The sequence below is a fragment of the Neolamprologus brichardi genome, chromosome 1 (genome assembly GCF_056152115.1).
Source record: "Neolamprologus brichardi isolate AB-2024 chromosome 1, ASM5615211v1, whole genome shotgun sequence".
Lineage (NCBI taxonomy): Eukaryota > Metazoa > Chordata > Actinopteri > Cichliformes > Cichlidae > Neolamprologus > Neolamprologus brichardi.
This window is the reverse complement of record NC_142104.1, coordinates 18,904,798-18,918,970: the sequence shown is the minus strand read 5'-3', so window position 1 is coordinate 18,918,970 and position 14,173 is coordinate 18,904,798.

The window sequence follows — 14,173 nt, the reverse complement described above, 5'->3', positions numbered from 1 at the left end:
AATACAGCTTTATTTATCTGAATTGTAGCCAAAATAAGTGATTTATTTTCTGATGATTTTTTTTTTTTCCTCAAAATTAAAATATGTTCACAACACCCCACTCCCCCAAAAATCTAATTTTCATCGAGCTTTGAAAGCCAACATTGAAAATATATTTTTACTGAAGGCAAAAAAAGGAGAAGCTAGCTGTGAAGCCCATGATATGTTGAGCAGCACAAGGGTGAGGTGAAGCATACAGTCCCAACGGACCTCTGCGTCCATCCGTGTGTGTGTGTGTGTGTGTGTGCAAGCTCGGCAGTCATAAAGCCTCACATCACCCTATTGCACCCCATGGTCGGCAGCTGATTACTCCCACCAAACACATCCATACACTTTATCCCAGCTGTCACAGTGCATACTCATTACCCCCCCCTCCTCCCACACCAGCCAGCTGACTCCACGCGGCCACACCCGCCTGGACACGGCTCCAGGGCCATTCTGGGGTTTGCTAATCATAAACTAGAAAAGAATACATTTATAAATGTTCTCTTCTCTTTCCAAGTGCAACAGTACGCGTATTGGTTCTCGCTTTTCCTACGAGCGGCCGCAAATACAATTTTTTGTCCAGAAATGATTTCAAATCTACACCAAATCAATATTGCTTCAATAATTCCATCAATTATATTATGTGTAAATAACTCTACAAATTCTATAAATATTCCACCCATCATGATGTCTTCATTAAGTATGGATTCTGGTGTCAATCCAGTCAATTCTTCCACTGGGGGAAGAACTAAATCATGAACAAATAGAAAAGTCAAGCAAAACTGAATCTGTGTAGCAAATCGATAACTGCGGAGAGAAGTAAGGTACTGTGAATAATACAAAGTTTGTCGAGATGAGGGACATATCTATCTCCTAAACAAGCCCCCATACTGACCTTGCCCACAATAAGAGAGCTATCCCAAATTGCTACAGGTGACTGAGGTGTGTGTGTGTGTGTCCACGTGTGTGCATGTGTGTGTGCTGGGGTGTCCCAGTCATTTCTGGTGGTGGGAGACGACAAGAGTGACACACTCCAGCTTCTGTCACACAGTAGGTGTTTCTCCTAAGAGACCCAGGTGTCGTGTCTCAGATCTTTTCGGCTTCATAAAAACACTGCTTCAGCCAGCGCTTCAATCGATCATATACTCCATACGCCTTTGCTGTTGCCACACACAGTTATTTTAGTGCTCTGTGTTGAAGGCCATAACAATTTACAACGAGACTTGGTAAAAAAATAAAAACACACACACACACAAAAACATTCAGAGTTTATATTTTAAACTAAATTGTAAACGTTAAAATGCTGCAAACTTACCATGAAAAAAAGAACAAATAAACCGAGTAGAGGGGAGAATATGAGATCCTCGACAATTTTCAAGAAAAAATGTGAATCTTTCTTTTTTTTCCCCCACACAATCTCTGCGCAACTCTTCAAACATAGACTTTCAAAGACACTGAGCCGCATCCAAAAAGGAAACTAATAGGTCAATAGGCTTTAAAAATAATTTTTAAAACAAACATGTCTTAAGTTTACATTAATTTGTTGCATTATATTATATAAAAATCCCCACAAATAAATATAATATAATATCTGATTTGTTATGTTAATGTTAAACACTGGATTTGTACAGATGGTAAAAGGCAAAGGTATGCATGCATCTAAATGATGCAATCATGATTAAAAACTGAAAACACAGGAGCGGTTGTAGGTCAAATCAAGCATAAAATGCTATTTCAGTATTCATTTGTGAAATGACTTATAAACTGTGAACTCTGTGCTTGCCAGCGTCTTAGCCTTACTTATTCCTTTCTTGTTTATTTCCTTATCCCACTGTCCATGCCTCCCACGAAAGCAAAGTGCAGGGCTTAAACAGGAGCATTTAATTCATTACATCATTATGTCATCTCATACTAATCTGCACAGTGGCCTCCGCTGCTTTGACATGCAAATGGATTAGAAAAACGTCTGGGGAGGTAAAGGGGGGGAGGGGGAGGGGGGCAAAACAGCAATCATCACGTCTTGTCAATGGGGTGAAAATATGCCCCGAAGCTGCTCTACCATTTTTTTTCCTCTTTCTCTTTAACTGTATTTTTCTATCCATTTTTTCCCCCCCTCTCGTTTCCCCCTCTCCGGCTCCTCTCTTTTCTTTTCTATATCTTTGTCAGTGAATGCCCCAAACAAAGCAGCAGCGAGATCACACCAAACGCTGGCAATCTGTTGAGGATCAGGCTCCCTATGGAGAACATATAAACAGTAAAGCGTGTGGCACACACTTACGTCGAGCCTCCTCCCATTTACACATGCCCCTCATCTGCATATTCACAAAAAAAAAAGCCCCTCTGGCTTTCCCTCATCAGCAAAACCCCTCCCCACGGCCTCATCAGCACACGCCGGCTTGACTAAGGAAAGGCAGCCGGGCTGCAAACGTGTGTTGGCTGGGACCACACATGCACATCCAGATGATACACAAATACACACAAATGCACAAAATCAATTTTTGCACATGCTGTATACAAATGTGCAACGGCAGAGTAAACAGAAATCAGAAAGAGAGTTAGTGAGATCTGGTGATGTGAGCATTGGCCGTGCTCATCTAATTTCCACCCCTCCTTCCTCTCTCCCCCCCCCTCCCCTTCTCCTCCTCTCCTCTCGTCTCTCTCTTCTCTCATCATCAGGTACCTGGTGACGAGCGGCCCGTGATAATCCACAGCCTCTAACCAATCAATCAGCAGCATCGTAATCAGCAGCGCAGAGAGGGAGAGAAAGAAAAAAGCCCATAACTTACCCCGGGTCGCCTCCAGTCTGCTCAGCACAAGTAGAGATCTGGTCAGGGCTTTGGATGCAGTTATGCTGACTAGTTCACCAGAAATATGAGAAATATTCTGATTCTATCCTTCACCCTTATTTCTTTTTTTCAAAAAAAGTAAATTGATATATTTCTCTGCATCATAAACATGAAACCAACATATAAAGCTCTCCCCCTCCCTTTTCCTATTTCAGTCTGATTTTCACCCTACCTCTCTCTCTTCCTCCCTCACTCTCTTCCTGTCACTCTCTCTCCCTATTTCCCTCACTCCTCCCTCAGTGTCTGCCTGTTGCAACAGTGTGGACATATACACACTATACGGTGAAGATATATATTAAGAAGCGTGCATCTCTGTGCAGAAGATAGAAAAGGCTCGCTGGTGTAATATCCCGCAGATCTGCTGGACCCTGTGTGTCTGTGTGTGCATGAGTTGGGGGGGTGGTGGTGGTGGGAGGGAGTAGAGAAAGCAAGGGAGGGTCAAAGCTAAATGTTCTACAAAGAACAGGGGGACCGAATTGACTTTTTTTTTTTTTTTTGCTGTGAATCAAACACATATTCCCTCCCTCCTTTCCCTTTTATTCACCCCCACCCCCAAAACCCCATTTTACCCCCACCCTACACCAAAACCTCCTTCCTTCTTCCCAATTTCTGCTCATAGGCATTCCCTCTCCAGACATCAGCATCCTTTGAGGGGGTTAGCTGTCTCTAGGAAGAGGAAGAGGTAACGCCGCCTAGCAGCCTTGTACATTTTGCCTTCAGGGTGAGATAGCTGAAAAGCCATGTGCTATCATCATTTTTTAGGTGTGCAGGGAAAGTAAAGACAAGAAAAACATACTGGTTTTACACAGCTCCCCAAAAGATCTGATGCTGAATTTAGCATAGGATTACACAAAACCTCTCCTCTGAACCTCTGAGCAGAACCCCCATTTCTACAGAGCCTGTGATTCCTCTCCTCCCCCACACCAAAGAACGAGGTGTAGAAACTCCATACAACCTGCAGCTATTGCATGGTGCCTAAGTTTAGTTCTACAACACAGCTCAACCAAACAGGCTCGCAGAGAATGAAATGCAACAACACTGACTGTTCAAGGAACCTCTCTGTGGAGATATTCCTAAAAGAGTGCACCGCGTTGTGTATTTTTGTATCCCTGTACATGCAAAGAGCTGCGTCTCATTGTCCTGTTGTATCAGGGTGTCAAAAGAAAATACTAGAGGGTTCAGACGGCGCAGAGAACATAGTGAGGAGGAACCTTGGAAGACCCCGCTGGCCTCAAGCAGGCAGGGGAAGGGTGCTGGCTAACTACTGTACTACTGCGCTGAGAGGGAAAACAAAGCCCAAAAGAAATATAACGATGCCCCCCACCCCACCCCCAGTACTCATGGGGTTCCATGTCTTGGTTATATTAAGGCAAGGCTGTAAGAGTGAAGGGAGGGTTAAAGTGAAAAGGGAGGGGAGAGAGGGTCTGTTGGTAGCCTCAGACTCCTATCCTGTGCACAGTGTTGTTTTATTAATCTTGTGTATTTCTGCAGCTGCAGCCCGCAAAACCCTCAACTGTGAGTCTCCTCTGGCCTCTTGACCCACAGACCGCACCCCTCCTCCCCCACCGCGCTGATTACTCTGCATGGTTTCTCCCCTAAGAGTGAAGGGAGGTGGGTACAGGTGAGTTAAGTACAATGTTGGACTGCCACTCAGCCAGGGGAAAAAAATACCCACACAAAAGACAATAGGCGAAGTGAATGACTAGCCTACACAGAGTGACGGTCCTTATGAAACTCCAGCGATGGAACAATAGGGGAGTAGAGAAGCTAAAGTGCACTGGTGTACCAGGCTAGATGAGAAGCCTCCATGTTCTCAATGAGGAGAGACAGAGAATTTACGCAACATGGCAGCACTGTGTTGTAATGCATCAACCCTACTGAGAGCAGCACTGTCACTACCACTCTTCATCATCAGCAGGAGCAAAACACCAGCCATGCATTGTCTTTGGGGCAAAAAGTGTTGTGTGTGTGTGTGTGTGTGTGTGTATGTGTGTGTGTGTATGTGTATGTTTGCGAGTGTGCAAGCGCACAGGAGCACTATGTCCATGCGTTTGTGCGTGCATGCATGTGTTGTGTTTGCGTGTGTATGTGTATATGTGTCCGCCTCCACGGCATCCATATTAAACAGTTTTGGAGGTGACTGTGCTTTGCTGGATGTCATGAATATAAGAGAAAGCATCCATCTTCGTGGAATACAATTTCACAGGTAGTGACAGTAAAACTGACTCTACCCTCTGACTGCAGACACAGAGAGAGAAAGACACAGAGGATGGAGAAAGTAAAGATATGGGAACACAGACATAGACAGACGAGGCTGCCAGACATCTTCTGATTTTCAGCACACTGTTAGATTTTCCAGCTGCATCCCGTATTAAACTTCGGCTGTTATGTTCTCAATGGTTAAATTCCATTAAAGACTAACCAGGCTGATTGATTCAGCTTTATTCAACGCATGCTGACCTTATTCAAGCTACAGTTTCTGTGAAACAGGCCTAATATCTATTCCAAACTCATCAGGGAGACTGATATTAGGTCACTTTTCAAACTCCATCCCACGCTTAACAAGTAATTACAATTTAAGAGATGCAAAGTCAAAAGCGAGCAAAGACATCTATAAAATGTATGAAGTTGAAAAAAAAATGATTTAAAAAAATCTTTCTCTGTATCAAATCCAAAGCTAGAGAAATGTTATCATTGATTGACCTTATTCTGAAAGAACATTTTATGTAATAAAAATATATATATATATATATATATATGACACAGTGGCATCTGTTTCAGTTAAAAAGACTTAAAGAACACATAAAATTATCCACATTTCACATTTAAACTGTGAGGGCCGTCATTTCTAATTAATTACCAGATGGAAACACATGCATGTCTTCATTTACAGTGATTTTTCATTAATGGCGTGAAAGTGGAATTGCAGGTGGGAATTTGCACAATTATTATACCTGGTGTATCACTTCATTTAATTAATCTCATTAACTAATCAAGGGGAATTCTTCCTGTCTTACAGATAAAAGTCACTGTACTTAACACCAAGCTAATTATCTTAATCATGAAGGAGATAATGAAGTAATTAGGGCAATTAAATCACAATTAACGCCATGAGAACAAGTGATTTTTTTTAATTCATAGAGTCATTTGTGGGTCTAGGGGAAAGAACATAAGATGTGCTTTATGTTACCTTTAAAGGAAAACATTACAAGCAAAGGGAAAAACTATAAGGAATAAAATTAGTTGAGGTGAACAGTGCATGGCTAATGGTAAATGACAGCTGTCTGAGAGGCCATCACTCTTTTTTGAGGATGGAGGAAGATACCCCTTTTGTCATAGCCAATCATTCCAGCCTTGAACATAAGCAGGGAAAACAATGTCAAGTTCAGGTTGAAAGAACAAAGAATCTAGAAGGCAGAAAAAAAATGCACCAAAAGAAACATGGCTCACATATGAAAACAACTACAGCTGAGCTGATAAGCAGCAGAGCCCAGATGCAGAGGGGAAAACCCAGTGATAGTAACTGGCTCCTGCCATCTGAGAATCGAACCACCAGGAAACATTACAGTGTGCACTCTGCTCTCTTGTTTTCTGCTCTCTTTACCGGCATTCACAAGAAAACATGGTTTTCCTCCTACCAAAATCCTGCATGTCTTACAAAACATTTCGCCAGTAAAAAACCAAAGTCCACGCAAAGACGTGGTTTTGTCAACTGTACACAGTGTTCCAGTTTTTTGTCTGTTCGGATTCACCTCAAAGAGATGTACATGTAATTCACAGACACGTAGACGTTTTCCTGCCATGTTTTATTTCTGTTTCTGCCGTTGCTTTTTGTATGTTAGTACACATCCAAAGCATCATCACGGGGAGCCGGGGATACTGTCGATGTGTGCGTTTGTGTTATTCACAAGCTTGGTTTGTGACTCTCTGACCATTGCATTCGCTTCAGCGGCCATCTCCAGGAGTCGCCACACGCTCCGTGAACATGAGTTGATGAAAAACATGAGTGACAAGATTCATGGCTATCAGAGCAGCTGATGAAAATGGTAAGGCGAGAGGCGGATTCAAAAAAAATGAACCTTTCTCTCTCTTTTTTTTTTTTTACTTCTATTCAAAGAAGAGACGGGAAGATGAGCCATACAGATATGTCAGGAGATGGAAAGAGAGGAGAATAAAGAATAAATAAACACACCTCCCTGTCCCTTTTGTCCCTAAAACTTAAAATACCTCAGCCATATCAGGGCGAAACACACACAAAACATTATACTTTACACTTAGAGCATTGAAAGAAATGTGTTTTTTATTCAAATTAATTATTTATTAAAACTACCTATGTTCTGCACTGTACTCATGCAATTTATAAAATAGAATTAAATTGTATTTAATTTAATTAAATACGTTTAAATTACTTAGTTAAATTATATTTTAAAAATTTAGTTTTATTTCTGTTTCATTTTGTATTTTTTGGTAAAATTATGGAGAAAACCAAAATAAATAAGGATACACTAAGAAAATGATATTAAAAATAATCCACAGGTAATATCTGCATGAAAATAAAACTGTGAAAAATATATTTCAGCATATCAAGAAATATAAAAAAGAATTAACGAACATTTGTGAAATTTTGGAAATTGTTTAAACTATCCAAAATTAGACAACACAGAAATATGTTTTTACTTCGGCGAGGGCTTTCTCTGTTCGGTACAGCACGGCAACGATTCCATCATGCTTGACTTTGCAGACACGCCAGGGATTTAGCCTGATCGGGCTGTGACTTTTGCAGTTCGGCCAGTACTAAAGCATAACAGCCTCTTTCACTTTCAGCTCCCTCAGCGGGGTCAACTGATTCCTACCAGATGCATCTCCACATAAAATACAACATCAGACCGAGCAACGGGAAGCTCCACAGAAAGGTTTAAATAAAGTGTAAAGCAAAATATTATGGGTTTTTAAATTGTATAAACATTTTTTTTAAATTCTTTAAGTACATTTTGAATATATAAATACAAATATTTTACTGCTTTGATTTTCATTTGTAATATGCTTTTACATATTTGATTTGAAATATAATCTATTACAAAATAATAAAAAAATAAAATAAATTGTAAACTCTGAATACCTGCTTTCTTTATCTAAATTCTTCATTCAGTCACTTCAGAAAGGAAATTTAGAAAAATTGCATACACAGTATTATATAAAACATTTGAAACACTTGAGAAAACAGCATGTTTTCCTACGTTATGAAACAGGGTAAAAATGGCACACGTCACAACACCTGTGCTGCAGCCGCCCAAATTGGTGCTGCAGCAAGAAGCGAGGGGCTCCAGGGACAGAAGGAGGAAATGGCTGCTGTATTTGTTTGAGAGGAGGTTAGCAGAGGGGCAGGCTGGATTCTGCTGTGGCCCAGATTTCTCCAATCCCTTTTGTCCGTTTACTCCATGTTTGAGTGACTTTATAGAGAAATTGCTTTTATTGTGTCCACTCAGGAAAAGTAAAAGCAAAAATACCCCCAGCGTTTAGTCTGAAGACAATGCTCACAAAAGCACCGAGGAAATGACATACAAGCCAGGACCAGAGCATCAACAATGTGCTGTACTTCTGCTCCGCTGCTCTGAATGACAGCTTACTGTTAATGATCGAGTACCTCACCACATGTTGCTCCTTCAAGGAAAACTTCCTGTCTTATAACAAGAATTTCTCAACGATTCTGAAGTATAAGTGAGATGACAAATGTAAATCTGACAAAGTAGAAATGGACGCCTATACAAAGCACGAGGTTGTTATTCTGATGTGGATGCTAAACTTTAGCCACAGTGCAGTGACTCTCGTGTCCTCCGTGAAACCAACAGCAGCTCATTCATATTCTCAGGCCCACAATTTGAACTAGAAGAGATCTCCAGACCAACAGTTTTCATTAATGCGCAACCTTTCCAACAGGTTTCCTTGCTAAAACCTTCCTGTTGATTTGAATGCAATGCTGACAGACAGAGAAATCAAGGCTCGACCTCTTTGGCAGAGGTAATAAGCCCAGGTGTAGGTTACAGAGAGGTACATGCATCCATCATTCTTCTACTACATGACATTAGTCTGTAAACAAGAAGAGGAGAAAAACTATTACATAACACTGCTCTAGATTTTCATATTAAAATATTATTGTATTTATGAATAAAGAGTGTTGATGGTCTCTCTCTCTCTCTCTCTCTAGTATATATATACATATTCCATAAATAATTGCCATCCATATCTTCATTCTTTCGAAACCCCCTAAATCCAACATTTACACATCTGAATAACACTAATGGCACCAAGGAACACTTAAGTCCTAGCATTATCAAGCATTCTACTGACTTTCAGCAGGCGCTGCATACACAAGCAGGTTCCATTACTTTTAGACAACTATGCAGGCTTTTTTGTGATAGGAATCTACTCAAATAAAATCTTGCAGCGGATAAAAAGCCGAGTACTGCAGCTGAAGCAGTATTCAGTGTGTAATTCTTTAAACCCCCAAAAAGTCTAAAAAAAAAAGATAAAAACACCAAAAGGAAAAAATAAGAGAAAATATTTCTGAAATTGTTATTTCTGTACGCATTTCATTTTAGAAATTGTGAAATCACTGTCAAATCTAGGTTCTGGGCTCCGAGACTGCACGCATACAGCCGAAATAGGGGCATAAAACTAAAGCATTACAATTCACATTATTATACACGTTTCCTATTCCCTTCTCTTGGATGAGCAATTTCAATGGTTCCTCTTCCATGCCAGAAGCATTTGTGAACATAAATGATAACACAGGCTTTTACGATTTCTGTGCACTTCCTTGTTTTCTAGCTTTAAGAAAACCATAAAGTCCTCTGTCTGTACTGTATGTGTTAAATGAAGTGTGCAGCATCCGCATGAGTGTGCGCGCATGTGTGTGTGTGCGCGTGTGCATGGTCACTCACACATGTTTGAATAACATGCTGAGGAAGTGACAGACTAAAGCTGCATGATGGGGGAGGACACAATGTGGTATTTTTTCTTCCATGAGCCTGTTTTTTTTTTTCCTCTTTTTTTTTGTGGACTGACCAGACGCCATTTCATCACCGACAACACAGGCCCCAAGAAGACATCCCAGGAGAGATGCAAGATGCAGAAGGATGGCAACTGCACCACAAAATGAAATGAGAAGTCAGGGAGGTGCAGAGAGAATGAAGAATGAAGACAGGAGGGGAAGAGAGGACGGCAACTTGACAGAGAAACAGAAAATGATACAGCAGTGCTCTCTTATTAATGCCAGTCCACCAGTCAATGAATCTAAAAAAGCTTAGTGGTTTTGTAATATCTACGTCATCCACCTGTTCTGTGTCCTTTTCAGAAAGGACATAAACACGCACTGGAAGGTTAGACACTTCAACTTGTCTGCAACAAAAGAGACGTCTGCATCCTGTTAATTTCCAATTCACCGACTCTCCGGTGTTGCTGTTCGAAAATCAGCCTGCAAACAGTTCACGGCTAGTTGGCCAGTTGTTGCTATCGTAATTTTTGTTGTTGTTGTTGTTGTTGATGTTTTCTTGTGCATCTTTTAATGTCATGGTAAAGATGTCAACTGAGCATAGGGTTATCCTTGGGCTTATCATGTCAAGCAGGCTATGACATTTCATATTCATCAGAATGGTTGTTCTCTGCAGGGGGTTCATGGCGCTACCTATCCCACTCCCCCTTTTCTCTTTGATTTGGCTCATTTGAGCAGTGCGGTCCCCGGCAGCTTGTTAGAACTGCCACCTCAGTGACTCTGCCCCCTGGATGGAGAGAGAGGGGGGAGATGGCAGAAATGGAAGGGGTGCTCAGAGGGGTGTTGAGGGGGTGCTGGATGATAGGTTAGGGAGGCCTACCCCAGAGCGCTTTCACAAGTCACGGGTGAGCAAGCAAGGTTCAGTGAGTGAGAACTGAGAAAACCTAAACGAGGCACACCATCTACTGGCTAGGCACGAGTACTGCTGTCTGCTTTGAGTGAAGAGGTTGAGAAGAGAGCACTCCCATCAACAAAAGGTCAAAAACAGAGTCTCTGTCTATTGTTAGAACTGCTTTCACTCTGAAACTGCCCATATTTACTGAAATATTACAATGCTGAGCTCTGACAGATTCAAATGACTTCATTTGCCATGGCTGTTGCCAAATCTGCCAGAAGAATCTATTATGTTGCATCCAAAGCAGTTTGTCAGAGCAGCCACAAACAGACATACAGATGCATGCATGCAAAATGACTGAAAATCAAATCGTTCAGAAAACCAAAGAGGCAACGGCGAGAAGGGAGCTTGTCCTTTTTTATTATTATTGACAAGCTCCAGAAATAATACCTTTAGGTCAAGGGACAAGAGACTTAACTGCCCAAATTACCCATAATGACTCACATCTGTAGCCTGCGCCTCAGTTTCACTTCAATGTAGCTGAAATGTTTAAATGCAAACCTTTATTAGAAACGGGCGGGAGAGTGATGCACGTTACCCGCTGAAAACGGGGAAACGCGGGAGAAAATGATTTCATAAAAAGTGGGATCATTGTTTTCAACCTTTATCTATTTCCCAAGGTCACGTTCATTTATCACAGCAGGGTGTGCAGTAGACACTGGACAAAGACTTGAATATGTAATTGCAGGTGAAGAATAAATAGCGTGATGTTTGGGGATGAGGGGCACAACATATTCAGCATTAAGACCTGGCCTGACTAGATGTCCAGACATGATATAACCTTGGGGATGTGCCAGAAACAAAAAGTAAAAGATAAAAAGGGGGGGGGGGGGGGGGGGGGAAGGGGGTTTAAATGCAGACAGGGGGCTACACATACACACAAACACACACAGGCACTCACATAACAGCTGAAAGAAATTGCATGGCGCAAACCTATTGAGAAAACATTTTCATTTTCTTCCATCTGTACATACATAAAATATGGTGAGGTGCCATTACTGAACCCCGTAACTGCCCTCCATCCTCCTTCTCTTCACCGCATGAAAAAAAAAAATCTAATTTTCCCATCACTGTTATAGAATCCCCCTCCAGACGCGTACACACACACACACACACATGCATGTACACCCCGAGCAGCCCCACCCACCACCAATTCCGGCCCACATTCAGGCTCCCCCAGCCCCTCCCATCTACACACTCATAGTGATGCACCATTTCTTTCTCTAAGCAAGGCTCCATTTTGTAATAAGTTCTGATCAGTGTTTTACCAATTTACATTCAATCCTAAGAAAATGGAGGAAGAGACTTGGTGGAGGGGGAAATGGTGAGGATAGTGTAGCAGAGAGAGACGCACAGGGGAATAAGAGTGAATTATCAAACATCCAGCAGGGATTAGTGCGAATTTACACCGTAGTTGTGCGATGCTGGAAGTTTTCTATGGCTTCAAGTGCTCGTGGCTGTCTGTCACTGTTTTCACAGCTAAGTGGTCCAAATAAAAAAGCTTGACTGGCCTTTTATATGTATTTGTATTCAGCCACAAAAGCTTCCTAAGCACTAAAGAGAGAGGTGATAATGTGAATATACTGGCATTTTTAGCTAGCTGATGGCAAGAAAGAGGTAAGGAGGATATAGCAGCTTTTTTTTCTGCATTTTTTGCTGCTTTTACAATAATGAGTAGGGGAAAATGTACACAAACCTTTTGAATCAAAAAGAAACTGTGATAGACGTTAAGCTAATATACCGTTAGAGCCCGGTTATAATACGTACTCATTTATTGTGCAAACCCTTTAAAGGATATTGTGGTCCTCATTTGAGTATGCATACAGATCTTCAAGATACAGCCCTCGAAAAGAACTAAACACAAACAGCATCATCATAAAGTAATTCCTTTCATTTTTAACTTTAGTGTAAACATGGCTTATTTTGCACAGCATTCTCCACAGTCAATCATGTCACACTGAGATTGCATTAGCAATAAGCTACTGATACGCACTGTGGCAGATAATGAATGTGACCATCTATGGACATGGTGCGATTAAGTGTGACCACAAGGCCAAACAATGTGAAACTATTACTAGAATGCAATAAAAAGGCACAATCAAACATGAATCCCCTGTATTACTTACTGAAACATCACCTACTTTTTAAGGCACGGCTAACCGTTGATAGCATCGACCAAAAGAGTTTTTTGGGTTTCTTTAAAGAGTGGCAGTGATGTGATAGCATGAATGATATATTGAACCACTCCAGATAGCTAATGCTAGTGTGCGTATCACTTTTTCCTCTATGAAGCACCGGACATGTGAACAGGAAGTAGAATGGAGGGCAGAACTTCCTAAGGTCCATAGCCAGCCATGACCTGAGCGCGAGCGGACAGCTTTTTGGGGGAAAGTTAATGGCTGGTTCAAATCACGTTAAAGGCTGTAGAGATAGCCAAGTTAATTACAACATCGCTGAAGATAGGCTTTTTCCCCCTGAATCTGAATAAGTTTTTCATTAATGGTGTCACAGGGATCAGCAGTTATCAGTACCTCTGGAGGGATAGCAGGGAGGGGGGAAACAATCACTGATTCTTTCACACAATTTCACCATCTAATTTCCGACCATGCATTTTGGAACAAAATTAATTTCCTTGGCTATCTAATAAATCAGAAACAAGTGATTGCTGCTGGTGCCAATCCAGGCAGGCACAATGAGATCTCTCCGCTCTGCTCTGACAGAGTGAATTGCGTGTCCCTGCTGAAGCTGAGACGCGTCATGCAGACTGGGCTGTAGGTCTGCGTGGGATCTCCCTCTTCAGCCATTTCTCTACCATCGCACTCACTCTCATTCACATCAAGGTCTCGCTTTTTCTTTTACTGGGAAGAAAGCATCGTCAATAGTGCTACATTCTTATACATTCTTATCTAGAGCTGTCCTCCATGATCCCACTCCTTCTTCATTAGCTCAAGTCTTCTGTGATGACATTTGTTAATATATAAGATATAAAAATTACCCACTCTGCAATTTCAAGGTGCATAAAATTAGGATTAGATTGGTTTACATGACCTGCTCCACGCTACATTATACATGCAGCATCTTGTAAGATTCAATGCATGTTTTCCACATGGCTTACCTCAACAACTGGGGGGGTTTGAAGATAGGCTATATGCTAAAATGCCTCAGGCTATCTTTACAAGGTTATAGAGCATTAAGAGTTGGAATGCACACCCAGGGAGGCAAGGGGGTGAACCTCGTACGCACAAATGCATACGCCCGAACACTAACACCATCACCACACTCTGCACCTCAGCTCTAAGGGTGCTCCCTGGGTAGCGCCTTGGGAGAAGTTGGGGGCAGGGTGCAGTGGGTAGGAAG